Source organism: Falco biarmicus, chromosome 5 (assembly GCF_023638135.1).
Source record: "Falco biarmicus isolate bFalBia1 chromosome 5, bFalBia1.pri, whole genome shotgun sequence".
Lineage (NCBI taxonomy): Eukaryota > Metazoa > Chordata > Aves > Falconiformes > Falconidae > Falco > Falco biarmicus.
The window spans coordinates 70,103,215-70,120,580 of record NC_079292.1 but is presented as its reverse complement, the minus strand read 5'-3'; the positions used below and the strand labels follow the sequence as shown (position 1 = coordinate 70,120,580).

The 17,366-nt window shown below is 43.2% G+C and overlaps 1 protein-coding gene across 8 annotated transcripts in view; it reads right to left on the bottom strand.

The window, feature by feature from the left end:
- The window catches only part of CALD1 (caldesmon 1), a 201,756-nt gene extending 189,731 nt beyond the window's left edge, over positions 1-12,025 (bottom strand). For 5 of the 8 annotated variants that reach the window (XM_056339551.1, XM_056339557.1, XM_056339554.1 and 2 more), the window contains exon 1: positions 11,783-12,023. The gene's annotated coding sequence lies outside the window, so the exon portion shown is untranslated. Of the gene's footprint in view, positions 1-11,782 lie in introns of all 8 variants that reach the window. The other 3 variants (XM_056339559.1, XM_056339560.1, XR_008821983.1) reach the window with 2 other exon arrangements.
- Between the last annotated feature and the right edge of the window lie 5,341 nt (positions 12,026-17,366).

Sequence of the window (17,366 nt, the reverse complement as noted above, 5' to 3'; positions counted from 1 at the left end):
CCCACTCCATAAGAGCTCCCTTTAGAACAAGTGGATAGGGCCATTTAAAACATTCCCCATACTTTACTGCCTTCCCCCTCCCCTCAATTTTGGCCTACAGATCAACCTTAATTACCATCATTCTGCTTTCCTTCAAGACCTCAAGTAAAGTAAAAATGAAAGTTAACACTACATAACCCCGTAGTCTTAAAATGTTTTCCTTCCATCACTGGGAGTGCACAGCATCACACTGCAAACCACATTACAATGAACCTTTACACCACACACCCATAAACATCACCATTTCAAAGACTGAGCAAAGCAAAAAGCATCTGAAACCGGTGTTTACACCAGTGGGAAATCCTGCTAAAATCAAGGGAGCTGTGTTAAACTGTAGGCCCAAAACGTATTTCAAAGCTTACACTGAAGAGGTTGCAGGCTCTGGTTCCAGATGTGCCTGTACCTCAGGTGCTGCTGTACGGGAGAGCAGCAAGCAGGACCACCAAAACACAAGCAGCAAGAAACCAAGATGACAAAACCTCTCTCCCTGACCTTTCTTCACTCTTAATCGATACTTGTCATGTCTTCAACTGTATTTGCTCATACCCAGAACAACTGCAAAGCCCATCTCACGGCTGCAAACTATTGCTGTAGCATGCAAGTACCCTACTTTAAATAACACTGCTGGACTTCAAGAAGTTTTAAAGCTCCTTTCCCTTTTTGAGACCAAAGCTACACTTTCAATAGAGTACAGCCACTTTCCCACAATTTTGTGAGATTTAGTTAGGCTGAAGGCTGGGCTTGAAGGAAGATCTAATATTGCACAATTCTAAAGAGAGGTTTGAGTCAAGAAATATACGGCTCTTACTTCACTGCTTCCTCTGATAGTTTTGAGGCAGAGTCACCGCACATGTGGTTGCTTTTGTCTGAGATGGCTTCACAATAGTCAACACAACTTCTCTTTTAACTTGATATGGTTAATCAGCAAAAAAACCTGAAGCTCCCTGTAGAACAGTCTTATTCTGCCATATTTCCTAACCACTTTACCAAGGAAAAATCAGAAATCCAATGAGAAAGAAACTCAGCCCAGCACTCAGAAAAATTAGATACTTCTTTGGCCCTCCCTGGCACATTACTCCTACAGTTCATTTTGGATTTACACAGGTGCTATTCAAACCAGAATTTGGCCCCTTTCTCCCAGGTGGCCCGACACATTTACTGCAATGTGCAGATATGCTCATATATTTTATATGTATGTAAAGCACATTCCCCAAACTAAAATCCTCTCCCAAAGAGTCTCCTTAGGTCTCTGTCTAATTTTGGCCTCATTTACTCCCTTGCAAACGAAAAGCAGTTCCATTGAAGTCAGTGAGGTAACACTCGTATTAAACTTGCGTGAGATCATGTCAGAGCCATGGTCCATAATAAAACCAGCTGCTGTTAACTTCTACAAGTTTCCATTCATTAGAGTTTTTTTGCTTGAATTCACATGAGCAATATCCGTGGGCCAAGAAACACATTTTAGAATGATAGCTATTTCCCCTTGCTAAAAACTAGAAAGTGCAGCAAACTATCCCAATCCTCACTGAAAAATTACAGCTTATTGTATTTTGTTAATAAACAGAGGTGTTTATGGACAAAACACGTGTGAAAATACTTTAGGGAATCATCCTGCACTGCCTAGAGGAAAGGGACAAGATGACCTAATATGTCTTTCCCAGGTTTTCGTTTTTAGTTTTGTATTTGCTGTTGTGGGGTTTTGTAGGGGTTTTTTTTCCTTTATGCCTATAGCTCCTGGTATTTAATTCTAAATCAGGGAAAAACCTTCAATCTAAATATTTAAATTCAGCCTCAGTGACCTGTAAGCGCTGAACCAAGATTGATGAGAACAGTTCTATGCCTACTAATGCCAACACAGCCTTTCCATCAGTGACTTTCCATTGCCTTGAAGGGTCACAGGAGAGACAGAAATAATGTACTCAGATTATAATGTTTTTTCCAGTTCATCACACCAGTCTCCAGGCTTTCAGAACTGTATAACTGTATTTTGTCATATAAGTCAGATTCATAGCCTGTCACTGCTTCAACCTGTTCATTTATAACAAAACATATTTCCTATACAGAGTAAATTCCTTTCATTTTTTACTAAGATGAACTGATTTTTATCAGATACCCTAATTCAGAAAGTGAACACACCATTACTCCCTGCCCTCTTGTTAAGCTTGCGATATATTGACTCCAAGAAAGGAGCTCACCTCTATTACAGAAGGTAGTGAACAGGAAAAAAATAATATTGCCTACTTTCAAAATCAATTGGGTTTTTAGAGCAGACGGCCCAAGAATGATAAACTAACTTTTTGGTTTGATAAGTAAAGCAATAAACATCTTTACCGACCATGGAAGTTCTTTATTAGACAGTGGACTGAAGCTTGAAGGCAGTTCACAGGGAAGGGTGGTGTTCGAAAGAACATTAAGGCAAATCAAAAAACTTATCTTGAAAAATTACTTGGGCGGCCTCTGCTGAAGGACCCCAACAAACAAAGGGAAGGGCAACTCCCAGTTGCAGCCAGCGTGGAGTGGCAGAGCTGAACATGAACTTCTGCAAAGCTTCTCTACCAGTAGCCAGAACAAGATTGCACAAGCACCAAGCTTGGCCACAAAACACTTGGAAAAAGGAAAGATGGGAGTGGGGCAGGGAATTACTCAGTGCATGCATCGTTCACGCTTTCCTCATTTAAGAGGAAAAACAAAGCAGTCTCACATCTTGCATTTAGGCTCAAGAAGACTAAAGATGGTAAAAATAGAAGAAATAAAAAAGGTTTTTTAACCATGCAATAATATTTATTACATTCAACATGCTGCTTATTGAAGGGCTTTTTCCAGAGGCTCCAGATGCCATTTAAGAAGCCAATATTATAATGCAACATTTCTCACAATCAAAATCCTGAATGAAGAAATATGAAGGAGATTAGATATCCAGTTATTTTGGTCTCCAAATTGGCTATCCCTGATCCTTCTAAGAGCTGGAAAGCAGAAGCATTTGTATGTGTTACTATTGCATTACCCAGCTGTCACAACCTGACAGTGCTGCTTTTGGCCACATTAGGGTTCCTCAGTGGGCAGGTCTTAGTGTGACTTCATGATAATGGTCAAATGGCATCTCCACAGAAGTACTGCTATCCAGAGATTAAAAGCAGCAACATCTTAAAGCAGGCCTAATTTACATTATCCCACTCTTTGACTTAAAAGATCTTGACCTTTCAGGTGCAGTTAAGGTACCCAGTTTCACCTTTAGCAAAATAATTAAAAACCCAAAGCCACACCTCTTCTCATTGAAGAAAGGTATCAGACATGAAGGAGTACCAAACAGAAAGGTCAGTTTTCCTCAACACTAGAAAAGAGAAGCAGTGCCATGTGTCAAAGAGCAATTTTCTGGTACTGAGAAGCCAACCCACTTGAAGGCTGCCAGTCAATAGCTAGCCTAAACTGCCAGGTAAATCTACTATCACCTCATGACAGGTCACCTGCAAGAAATTCTGCTTTCCTGACATGGACAAAAATTCGTATTACCAGTTATACTTGTTGAAAATTGCAGAGACACCCAGATGTGACTGAAAATAGAAGCTGAACCACAACTCTGTCAGAGCTGTGGTCCTTCCTGGGAGGCATAACATTTTGGAGGAGCAGAAGACTGGCTTCAAATCCAGCCAACCAGTCAGTCCTGCAGCTGACTACAACATCCATTTTAATTGCATCAGCTTAAGTGGCCTCAAAATATAAGTAACTGGATGGTGTGCAATGAGGCATCTAGTCTGGGAGATCAGACGGATCAGTCAGCCCTCCTGGCCACAGAGATGTACGCTTTCATCAAAATTACATAGGGGTAGAATCCCAGACACAATCTCTAAATCTACCAATATGACACAAACATTCTATTTCTAAGGTACTCGATGTAACCAAACAAACAGTTAAAACTCCAGAAAATCTCCAGCAAGCAGAGAACCTTACGTAGCTCCATTGCTGCAGTCACTTAACCGTCCTTCTCCTTATGAAATAAAATGCAACTAGATCAACTGCTTTGTCCCCCTAATTTTGATGGTAGAGAGAGTACTAATCCCTAAAGAAAATAAACTGAAAAGCAAGAATGTAAACACAACTGTGCTCCAATGACTTTGTGTCTTAATGTCATCTGTGTAGGGTTTCACTGCAGAAATTGATGTGGTGGAAGGAAAATCCCTGAAGGGTGTGTGGAGCACTGGAGACCCCTTCTGCAACTCCCATCCAAACCACATTGTTCCCTTCATCTCCCAAAACTCATGCCTATTCATATACACACACATTTCCTATTTGCTTCACTCCTGTGGTCCCATCACTCTCTGAAATACTGGCATTTAATCATTGCTTTTGTTAGAGTTCATGCTTTATACCGGGTGAGAATAAGATTATCTGCTAATCCCAGCATTTAGTCACATAAATCCACAATAGATGCACTGAAAGACAGAGGAGCTACATTTATATATACTAGTAGAGGAAATGTCTTTTTCTTGTTTGGGTTGTATAGGGGGAAGGAGAGGAAATAAGCTGGTGTGTCTGGTTTTATGGGGGAGGGTTAAGTGGCAAACCAAACTGACTGCAGTCTACAGGGATATAAATAAAGGAACAAGGGAAAAATAGTTACAGAGCATTTAGAGAAAACTGCAAACAAACTGCAAGAAACAGTTGCTGCTTTTCCTTTTTATTGTCGTAAGTCATTGCTCCTTGAGTGCATACTGTGTCCAGCGAACAAGCCATTTACTATTGTGGTCGGAGTGAATGAAGCTCAGACCTTTCCCATATATGGCCGGGCCTTTTAATCACCAGGGAGCGAACGAGCAGTGGAATTTTACTGGCTTTCTGGGTTTGCAGTGCCCTCTCTTGTATGAAATATCATTTCCCAGTGAATGCTCATTACTGGGATTTTGACCCAATTTCCTGCTGCTGTTGTCCTTTAGGGGATGTGTAGAAAGCCAAATAAAAAGGGCCAGCTTCTGATAGCAAGCAGCCCACTGTGAATTCTGAATAACTCGAGGAAATCAAACAGATTTGCACCAAGATAACTGAGATTAGACTCAATTTTTTTTTTTTTAACTTAACAATACAGTTTACATCACTGCACAGCTGCTAAAAGCAAGATCAGATTCAGGCCAGCTGATGCCCAGGTTAACACTTCTCCCTCATTTTCACCAATGCAGCAGCAAACAGACAACTGATGTTTTAAATACTGGGACAGTGGTAGGGAAATTCTCAGCTGGCTTGCTTTTGTTGGTGTAATATACATTAGCCACAGAAATGCTTGGCTCAGTATCATCTGGATTGCCTAAACACTCTTATTCATATTTATAGCAATTAAAATGCTGCACTTCAGTCTTTATAATCCAAGTTTTGTTTGAAGTGGCAAAGCAACAGCTGTGGCTTATCAGACATCTGAATGAAACTCCTCATTTTCATAACCGGGGTGTGGCTCTGTGTATGGGGGTAGGCTGTTCCCAAAGCCACACAAAGCAGCAAACTCTCCTTTCTGAGGACCCTGGGGTGCAGCACTCAAAGCCTCCCATGAAGGATGCTGACAAGAGGCATCCTGCAGCACCAGCAGGGTAAGCTACGCAGGTAAGAGCTGACCAAACTCCCAGAGCTCAGAGCTAACCCCACCCGCTCCCATTCCCAAACATTCTAGCCAAGATCTAGGAATTTATTTTCCAAACCTAGGAACTTTAACTAGGCCAGAGCAAAGCCAAATTCTCCCCAGCTCAACAGCTTTTGAAATTGCTGAAAGTAGGTTATCACTAGGTCATTAGGAAGACGCAGACAGAATGTCCTTAGCCTTTGCTCCATCTGCAGCTGATCCCAGAAGACTGAGCAGGAATTGTCCTCCGTACAACAGCTTGTATTAGAAAGCAGTGACCTAGGCTATCAAACAAGCACTGCTAGCTCCTCTGGAACAACGAAGAATTAAAAAATTTTGCCTTTGCTTCTGGGATGAGAGCTATTTTACCAGGGTGAACACTGTGGCTCAAAACAAAAAAACCCAAACAAACAAAAAAAAATGGGGAAGGGAGGAGGACCACTCACCATTAGAGAGCTCACTGTCAAAGAAAAGAATGAAGTGGGAAAAGGGTAGTAACGAGCCCTGTGGCAGTCAAAGCAAGGGGAACATCAAAGCCTTGCAAATAAGAAACAAACAAGGGCCTGATCACAGGCTCCTTCACTTGGGCAGAGCTCCCTTTGAAGATGACTGGAATCCAACCGGCACGAGTCTACAGGACAGAACCTTTACTTCTGAAGGAGCACAGGAACCACTGCTCTGCTCCTGCACTCACTCTGCAAGGATTCGTCCAGCCCCACACAGCTTCAGCCTAGCCAGAGCCAGCCGCTTCGGAGAATGACATAAAACAAGCTGCCAACAAATCTCAGGACCTTTGTTTACAAAGCTGACATTGCTACGGGAGCCGGAACCTATCTGATGAATCATGAATGCTCGTTCCCCCTCACCCCAAGTTATTTAACTTTGAGAAGTGCACACAGCCATTTCCATGCCCCTTAGATCTCCACACACTTAAAGGAACAGTGGGAAGGTCAGTGAAGGTGGAGAGAGGCGTGCATGCACCCACACGCACGTACATGCACATTGATGTGCAACGAAACTGTCTTCTTGCACTTAGCAATACCCCCCTTTTCATATTTGTTGCCAACAGAGTTACTCTTCTGAATAGGTCCAAAACCAAAGCACTTACAGCAAAACTTTATCTCCACAAATCTATTTATAACCCTTCTATGAGCTAAATTCCAAAGATTTTTTTTGCCATTTAAGGACATAAACCAGAAAATGTGCAAACGGGTGGGTTCCACTTTGCTTCACACCCTCCACAGCAAGTCTCAAGGGAAAATGCTTTTTATTTGTATTCTGTACACAAAAGGGTGTGGAAACATGTAATGTTGTTTCCATTGCCTGAAATCTTTCCCTAATATTTTCCCCACTGCAGCCTGGCCTGGCCCCAGGAGTTACAATTTCAAATGTTCTCATCAACATGAAACTGGACAAGCAGATAAGGTTCAGCAGCTTGCATAGTAGTTTCTCTTCCAGATTATGACACTATGGCGAGTCTGTAAGCAAAAGCTGTCATCCAGCATTTTTGGTACGTGCTTGACAACTTCACAGCAGGGCTCTGCCTCAGATGCAGCAGGAGCAGTTAAATCTGCAAGCACCCAAGAAATTCCCTCCAGACATGTCAGTGCAGTGTCACTGCTGAGCCTGGCCCACCTTCCACCTCATTCACGGGGCTTTAGCAGTTCTAAACCCAAGAGTCTAGAAGTTACTTTTTAGTAGATCAGAATAGTGTGAACAAACAAGCAAACAAAGAGATGTGTATGTTCTTGCTGGGAAATCAGTCAAAAACAAGGTTTTAGCCAGTGCTTAAACTTGGCATTTTGGTATTACAAATTCTTTATAAACACTAATGAATTAAGCCCCAGGAGCTCCATGGAGTAAATACAAAAAGGCACAGATTATCCTTTACTTGAAAATATAGAAACAGACACACAGCCATGAAGTGACTCACCAGGTATTTATGACAGGAAAAAATTCAAAGGAGAAATCACTCCAGTAGCTTAAGATATAGCCGCCTTTTCCCTTTCTCTCTTCCCCCTGCTTCCTCAGTTATTTTCTCCTGCCGCAAGCCAGCAGGACCGTCCCCACAAGCACTTCTTCCTGACTTCAACCCTAAGTCGTATAAGCACTGATATAGGCAGAAATCTTCTTGTCAAGAGATGTCCTATGCTTCATGGACAGAGCGTTCCCCTCTCGAAGGGCAGGCGCAAGGGGCAGGGAGAGGCAAGACGCATCAGTTAGTGGTGGCAGTTCCTGACCACAAGTAGAGGAGGTGGGTGCCCCAGCTCAGAGCTGACCGGCCTCACCGCTGGGGAGCCCAGCACGACTGGCCCTGCTGCAGTTGCTGCAAGACAAAGCAGTAGCCAAGAGTGAGTGCAAGTGAGAAAGTCCAGAAGGCTGCATTCCTTGCAGAGGCAGCTAGTGATGCTTGGGGAGAGGGACGCACTAGGGACCACCCTGCTAATGCTGGTATCTACTTGGCTGCCAGCCCCACACCGCGGAGCACGGTTCCAAAGAAAAAAAGCACATGAAAAGAAGCACTTTCTTACACTGGATGTAAACCATACAGCTAACATACCAGGGCTAGCAGCTAAGTAAGAGTGTTACATGCCCTAACCTTTTTGGTTAATCAAATCCATTTCAAGAAAAGTAGAAGCAAGCTCCCGCGGGGGTGGGAGGGATCCCAAATTACAATGTACTGAGCATCCTTCCCCGCTGGGCTAGCTGAACTGCACAAAAGCATCAGGAAGGGCAAAAAGAAACTGTTACATAGTTCAACTGTCCTATGACCTCAGCGTTTCATCCAGAAAGGTCAGATCTAATCTGATCTTCAAATGCCTCCGAGTCAAATTTCAACCTTAGCCAAATCCTCCGCAAAACGTTTGGAGGCATACAACAGCCACAGCTTCCCAGAGAGCACCAGTGACCAAAGAGTAAGTGCCAACACATAGGTAGGTGTCTTGTTTCCAGTACAGTTGCCCCCAAAATCCATTCTCACCAGGTCATGGGGCTTTAAACCACCCAGGAACTGCAGACCAGCAAACCAGCCCCTGCACATGCACATTTCTGAAAGTGAGAGCTCTAGCAAGGAAGCAGCTTTCTTATTAACTGGCTGCCAGGGGGTAGTTACTAAGAAGAGACAATTTTTAAAGAATGAAAACTTGCTTTGAAGATAGACTCCCACTCCTTGCAGTCAAAGGCCTCTGTGCCTCAGGCTTTGTACACCTGGAGCCCAATCCTGCAAACTCCCCATAAAGCTCCTCTCAAAGGCAACGAAAGGTTCACTGGATTGCGCTTCCCATTCTGCCCTGTTACCTTTTTTGGCGCTTTCTCTGATAGCCAGGAGAGTCCAGACAAGCACTGCAGATGGGCAGCTAACACTGCTCTCTTGGCCCTCTCTTCCTTAGGCATATATGGATTTCTGTCCCTCTTTGTTCACACACGGCGATCAAATGTACCAAGATGTGCCTTTGGCAGGTTAACAGCTCCACTGATCCTTAATACAAATTACAAACCACGACACTCAGGCAGCCAACAGAGTAGGTCTCATGTAAGCAACTACTGAGAAACCAGAGTATTTTAAAGTGTCCCAGGGCATTCAAATCCTATTTGTTCCACAGGAAGGAAAAGTTGCAGGCTCTCACTGTTCTGCAATGAAAAGATCACCTCCATAGGCAGGGCCACTCCAGCTGCATGCAGGGAAGGGTGAAACGCAGAGGATTTGTATCCAGGCTCTGGACAGACCCTTCCTGACATCTTTTTCTCTATATGACAGAAGCCACCTCCCAGCAGGCAGCCAACAGAAAAGCCCTGCCCTATCTTTCTAGTCTCTGCACCTGGAATAAGTAGCACTACACCCTAACCCTGCACTGATCTGGATCAATGCTGACCAGCATGCCTCCATGCCACGTGTGACCACATAAATGAGGCTTTCAGGAATAAGAAATCTTCCTGTCTTAATGCACTTTGATTTTCCCTCTAATGCCAGCCAGAGGAACTTCCAGCCACCCTTTCCTTTCAAATCACCTAGCCTCCAGTGCCACTATTGCATTGCGTATCAGTGCTGGACAAGAAATAAAAGCACAAGGGAAGTTACCCCTTTCTCAGGCTGCTGCATGTCAGAATAATGCTGTGAGCATATGAAGTAGCAATTGTGGAAAATCCCTTATTCTCCTAATACATGCTTACATCACTCACTGTCAAAGCGTATTCAGAGTACACAGGACTCCCCTTGCATCAGATCCTGCATCCATTAATGATGGTATTGATTTCACCAAGACTAATCCTGTGAATGAAGGCTGTGGAATTGATCCTCTTGTCATTGCGTGCTGCAACAAAGAGGAGTTTTCAGGAAATACAAATTATTTCAATTTAGTCTCTTGTTCACAGGCATCTTATCTAATGTTTCTCCCCTGCCATCACAATTTACATATTACACTGATGTGTGTAGGGTTTATTGACTAAGATACTTACCTATTAAAAAAGCCTCCCAAAGAAAGGCAGACCTATACTTCTTCAAATATATTGAGAAAAGTTCAGCCCCACTTTAAAGCAATTTAATTAAACAAGTGGACTGCTTACTTCCTTGAAGCATCACTTCATTCATAATTTATGTTGAAACAGTCCATTTCATAGGTTTTGGTGCATGTAGTTTTAGGATCCCATTCTCTCTCAATGGCAGGGAAAAAAGGTATGAAACTCGTCTGCAGATGCACGTGCTCACAGAGAACCTACGGCTACATTTAACGACAGAAAGAAAGAATGGAGGCAGGGTCCCAGGGTGCTTTGATGGCAAACCATACAAGCACAATCATTCACAGTATGGTATCTAAAATAGACAAATTGTAATAAATACACAGTTCTCACAAAAGAAACACTCCGCCTCCTTATTTTCTTTGAGCTGCTGCCAAGGACAGAATGTGTTATTTTCACAAATTATTCTCCTGTACGCCTTTTAGCAAGAGAAGCCTTTTCAGCTAGGCAAAATCTCATAAAAACTGCATACTCTGAAAACAAATACTCCTCTGAAAACAAACACCCCACAAAAAGTCGTTTTAAAACAGTTATCTTGCCCACTCTTCCAAACAATACATGATATATGAGAAAAATCAGTTCTGCTGCAGCAGGTCTGGCCAGAGGTTAGCAGTTTGGTCAGTGTCTGGGGCTCCCAAGTACCCATCTGCAGCTAACTTGATCCCTCCCTTCATTTTCCCGGCTCCTTCTCTGAGAAATTCCCTGCTATGCAGAATATCATGCTATCAGCAGCCAGCCTTGCACAATGCTTCCAAACTGCCCGAGCATGTCAAAGGAGCCGGGAAGCAGAGCCTGCTTGCTGGCTCTCCCCAGCAGCCCTCTGAATGACACAAACACAGACCCAGACTTTTAACAGCTCCGGTCCCACCCAAGTGCATTTTTCTTTTTTTTTTTTTTTCTTTTTTTTTTCCTCCCCGTTTTAACAGGAAAGACAACTTCACAAGAAACATTCTGGCAATATGCTGCTGTGCAAGTTGAAGGCTGAAGACAAAAACGGATGCCATCTATTGTCAACAATACTTCTGTGAAAGGCTGCCATGACGGACATCTGCTTCAGCAAGTATCAGATCAGTTACATTAACCAGAGCTTTACTGTATCTGTATCAATTACGCAGGGAGACTGCCTTTATAGTCAGGCTGCCCTGAAAGCCAGGTATTAAGTTGCAAAACTAAAAGCAATTCACCAGCCATTACCATACCAAAAACTTTTTCACTGCAACTCCTTTAAAAAAAAAAAAAAAAAAAAAAAAAAAAGAAGGAGAAAAAAGAAAAGGACAGCTAGATTGCTCCACTAACAAGCCTGCTACAGGATCTCAAATGGAGTGGGACCAGCACAGATCCTGCTCTGCACCCAAAGCCTTCTGCCGCATCTCCTCATTAGGGTCCACTGGGGTGGGCAAGCATGCACCCCCTCCACCCGCCCAGCACAGATATTTCCCTTAGTTCACCACAAACATCTGGAAAGGAGGGGGGGCACAGAGAGAGGAGGGGAATAAAAATAGCATCCGACACTTTCGCACTATTTCCACAGCTCGTTAGATTTTGCATGCTACTTAATCTCTAGTCATAACGCGAATGCAGTCAGACCAGCTTACTCCCAAACAAATACGTATCTTAAGTCCTTACCTCTGGCTGAAAAGTTTTCAACTAGTAGGAAGGAAATGAATAACTAGCTGCCTGGGCAGGAGCACAGCAAGAAAGGCACACCAGCAGCCTCACACACAGCCCTATTCAATAAAACTACAGCTTTTCCTTGGCCCCTCCCAAAAGTCAATGCTAAGTGAATACATATCCCTTATGTTTACAATTGGCAGGCAGCGGTATGCATTGTCCTCAATTTATTCTAATAGGCAGCCAATGGCTACGCATAAGCCAAGGTGGGTTCAGCCTGCCTGCAGAGATGCCTGTCATTCCCTAGGCATGCTCAGGAAGCCACTCATCAGAAAACCAAGACCTAAAAAGCTCCGAAAATTCGTGCAAGCTGCCAAAACTGTCTTGCTACATGCCCTTTTTTGGTTATCCTTAGCAGGGCCTCTGAAAGTAAATCCTCTGTCAGGAACAATCATAAGAAATGTTAATCTTGGAGAAAGAGGCTGTCTTGTTGAACACAAATGAAGCTTAAAAAAGGAAATACACTGAATGGAAAGGGACACAGTAAACATATTTACTTTTTGCACCAGTTAAAAAAAAAAAAATCAAATAAATAATTTCACCACAGCTAAACATCATTGTATTTTTTTTAACGAGGACCACATGTAAAAGGGAACAGAAACACTCTGCTGTGCAAGCTTGATTCTGCAGAGACACCAGTAGGAAAGGCACATGAAAGATGAGTTGGCAGGCTTCACAGCCCATTTCCATTTCAAATAGCACAACAGGAGTTACATATAGAATATCCGTGTTCTGAAAAATAACTTCTAAAGGCATTCAGAACTTTGATGATGATCCTTAGCAAGTTGGACTAGTTGCATACACAGGTTTAGTTTATAGGTATACAGCTAATTATCTAGACATTAAAACTGTTTCATTTACTATGAAAAGCATCTACGTCTACATATTATGACCAATACTTTTCACTGTCTTTGAATACCATGATAAAAATTAATCTAAGCTTAATCTCTTTTTTGCTTTAGTGATTGCACACTATTGATAACTTCCCCAATTATGCAGACAGCTTAAAAAATGAAAGAACAGATGCAGACTGAGGCTGAAAACAAATGAGCTACATAAACTAATTAAGAAAGTGTGAAAATAAACACGAAAATTATTGCCTAGGAGCACATGTGCATGTACGAGCCACTAAGCAAGGCTTCAGGAGGACTGCTGACTTCCTCTAAGGGGACAGGATTCCAGATCCAGAGATATTCTGCAGATTCATATTTGACAATAATATAAACAAAACCAGTTAGGGGGAAAATATGTGTAAGATGACTTTGCCTCTGAATGGGCTGAACTATTTTAATGCCTTTCTGGGTCTTTTTTTCTGGCCACTGGGCCCCACAGATTTAGTCACATGTGTAATGCAAGAAGGATTCAGTCCACAGACAGTAAACTAATCTTTATAGCATGAGAGGGGTGGAAAAAAAGAGCACCAAATCTATGCAGGTTTACAGCAAGCAATCATAATTATTTTAGTGCCGTTATAAATTTCATAGCTTTATGTGATGAAGTAAAAAGTGGCCTTTGTTTTTGGAAGGCACCTTTTTTCTTTGTTGTAGCAACCCTTCAAAAACTTCTAATGCCAGATATCTTCCATGGTATGGCTGTGATGGTTTTAAATATTAAAAGTAATACATACAACATGTATGTAACTTTGTTTTGCAGGATTTACTAAGCAAAGGAGAACAAGATCCTTGTTTGGTCATTCCATTAACTATAGAATTTATTAGCCTATATATCAATTACTAAATAAAAAGAGGCAGTGGCACTTTTTAGGAAGAAACGACAAATCTCTACTGGATCTTACCATCCCCTAGATTTTCAGAACATAAAGCACTGAAGAATCCAGGCGGAGCAGTAAACAGGATTAAGGAATGCTGATGGTCAGAACAGAAAACTGAATGTTAGAAGGTTCTCGTTCCAGCGTAGCCACCAGCCCCTGCAATCTCAGTGCAACAGGGAGCTAGCAGGTATACACTACCTAAAGCTGAAAGCAAATATTTTTTTTAGAGAGACTTACCATAAATTTGATGCGCCCTCGTCAAAGCATCCCAGACTCAGTGTTCCAAGTCATTTTTCCATTTAAATTCTTCAAAAAGACTGATTTTGCTTTGGGGAAATGACATCATGAAAAGTAAAGTTTGCTTCCTTCTTGCTGAATTTCACTTAAGAGAAACTTTTGAATTCCATGACTTGAAACTTTGAAGCCAACAAACTGGCACAAATACCATAGTTTTCCTGGAGATACTACTGGAAATCTGAGCTATGAAGAACGCAGAGTTGAATTCTAGCGGGGGGCCTTTTTCGTCCTATGACTAGGAGCCACCTGTAAATGCCTGCTGTGAATAAATGATTATAATATGTCTAAATCCACGATTGTAGGAATTTAGGGAACTATCACGGTAGCCCTGGCCCTCACCACCAGGGCCATCACTTCAGCCATGCCTTCCTACCCCCTTTGCTTTAACGATCAGAGACGCTTTGTGTCATACCACAGAGCTAAAAACCTTTTGGGGAGCTGAATAACCCAACTCCTGGTTTATGATCGCACATACAGGACATAGAAAATACAACATATACAGAAATACAACCCCCAAACCAAGCACAGTTTTAATATTGATATCTTATCATTGTAAGTAAGGGCCCTGCAAGTGCTCATTGCTAAGCTCCTGAGCTCGATAACTCGGGACGAGGGTGGGACTGCTTGTGATGAGAGCCAAAGTGCTTGTGTGTGCTGGGCTGTTACTGCGTTCTTGGAGACCTAAGCCTGCAGTCACTGCCTCAGAAGAATCATGTCAGAGGTACCTGGAAATCTCTGTCGAGACTGTGGCTCTTGCAGATTTATCAATTTTTCCTACAAAATTTACAATCTAAAGCGGAGGTAAGTCTGTGGTCTAGAAAGTACACTATAAATCATCCCCTGGGAGGCAGGTCTGTTGCTGCGTACAGCCACTCTGAAGAACTTGCATTCTGGCACCATGGAGCCCTCAAGACTCAGCAGGCAGCAGTAGCCAAAGGGGCCGCTTGGCTTATTGCTGTTCCAGTCCTTCTAGTGCTTTCTTTCCAAAGCAGCTGCAATGGCAGACCTGTGCTCCCTGCCTGGAAAAAAGTCTTTGGGGTATTTGGGGAGGGATAAACTTTTGCTTTTCCAAATGAAGTTGCTTTTTATTATTGAGCTTCCCAAAATTATTTTTCTTCTCTATTTGACATAGTGCACATTGCCATTACTGAGTAGTATGGAGTCTCCCATCACTGTCATTTCAATGTCTTCAGCTGCCACTTCAGAAACAAGGAGGAAATACGTTCCCCACCCCTGCACATTCCCACAATACAGCAAGATGCATATAGAGCATAAAATACACCATGGGGAAGGCCATTCTTACCACCTGCATCTGGCCAATTTGGCTCTTGCCTCACACACCCAAAATCTAATTTTTTGGTTGTCTCCACAGCTAACAGTGGGTCAAACTGTCTAGTGTTAATGGCATAAAAATAGAAATCTTCAGAAAGGAGCTTCTGTCCTGCAGATAGCACAGGTGCTCCATGTTTATGTTGGGAGACCAAAAGCTCTGCTAAGAGAGTCACAGGTCTGTGCTGGGAGTAACTGCTCCTATTCCCCAGAGCAAAGACAGACATAAAGAGACAGGCTTCCTCCTGCACCAGGGTAACGAAAATATGTCACTCATCCCTGCTGACACAAAAGCAGTGTTTACTTCCAACGCTGGTAGCAGTAACAAAGGTGTGACATACTGGAGTGCTGGCATGGGTCACAGATACAAAAGGTTATAATCCCCACCAGCAGCAAGGGTCATCCATCGAGTCTGGCAACCACGGCTACAGCTGAACGCTGCTCTTACTTTAGCAAACGCCTTCAGACCCGACAAGCAGCACTTTTATCTGTCTCGTCTGGGTTCCCTTCACAGCACCTTTTGCAGCTATGCAGTGCAATTGTTTATTGTAAATAAAAGTCTGCTGTTCTTTACCTCTGAGCAGGACAGGGAAGGAAGGGAGTTTTAACACTTCCAATGGCAAAATATGTCCCTGGAGGATCACCTGGCTGTATATGGCAAGGGCAGAACCTTGGTCCTACCCTGTAAACCCTCTAGGGAGCTAAAGGAGGTATCAAAAGACTACATCTTGAGAAAAGAGATAGGATTCCCTTCCCTGGCAACGTAAAACAAGCCTGTCCTGCTCCTCACTGTATACTGGAGCATTCAACAGTGTTGAATATCTCCAAGGTCCCCTGAAATACTAGGCACAACTTCATCATTCATCACTTTCAGCCTGCCCAGAATATTGTTGCTTTTTAAGTGCAACGTCATGATCAAAGATAAGGAAAACTGTTGTGAAGTTACACAAGATGTCCAGGCTAACACGATCTTGCAGGAAGTTCTGTGGCATATGCCAGGGTAGGTGAGACCTACGCTTCCATGGACAGGAAGGAGGACTAAACCTTCTTTTGCCCCCAAAGGACACAACTGCCCTTGGAACTGGGTTGAATGAGAAGCATACCCCATGAAAAGTCAGCACAGGGGGAAGCTGAGGAGATGGGACACCAACTTACATTTATGCTCTCTGCCCTCTGTACCCTGGTCAGACACAGGGTGATAGGTAGGGGCACCCTCTCCAGCAGACTTTGCTTTTTTCCCTCCTTGGTACAACAGAGCAGCAGGCAGGAAACGTGCCATGCACCCTGGGCTAGCTCACCCCTCCTCTCTTGCTCCAGGCCAGAGTGGAAAGCATGGTTTGGCTCTGCACATTTCTCATACTCCTTCATAACATAAAGAGAGCACAGTGTGGGTTTCCCCCCCCCCAGCAGATGATTTCTAAATGATGCTATGGCTATGCTGTTTCCACAGCTCATCTGAAATCAGCCTACTCTTATATACAGAGGATACAGCCCAGATGGTGGTGCTCACAGCTGTGCACGTCTGACATGAAGGTGAGTAATCTTAGATTTGTGAGCAAGCCACCCAGGTGGCAGGTCTGTCTGGGGGATTGCTTCGAAGGGCGTGAGGGAGAAGCCCACACACCATGAGCAGATTTGATCATCCTTACGATTACCTCCTGGGCACAGACAAGCTTCTTCTATGTTAGAGAGGCAGAGGGAACTTTTTAGGAAAATTTTACACATGCTGCTTCAGGCAATATCTTTTGGCCCGGAATAGCACAATCCATAGGACTTCAAAGCCACCAGTGCACTCAAGAAGGGTGTAAAAGCTACTACAAAAGAGAGCAGAGGAATACAAGCATTTCTTCAAACACAGGGCTGCATGCCGTACAATGTCAGTCAACTGGAAATAAAAAAGTTAGCGCTGCTTAGACACAGTAACAAGGACTAGAATGTAGATACTAAGCAGGATATGCATCTGTCTTAACACAGAGGGATGTTCGTCTTTCTTAACACAGATGCTGGCCTCAGTCTCCCTGGGACTTGCATATATCCGGTGGAAGAGACAGAGCCCTCCGATGGGTTATTCACATTATGGATGTTCAGCACTTACAAATGGGAACCAAGGCACCAAGTCTCCCACTTAGTGACCCAAGTCCC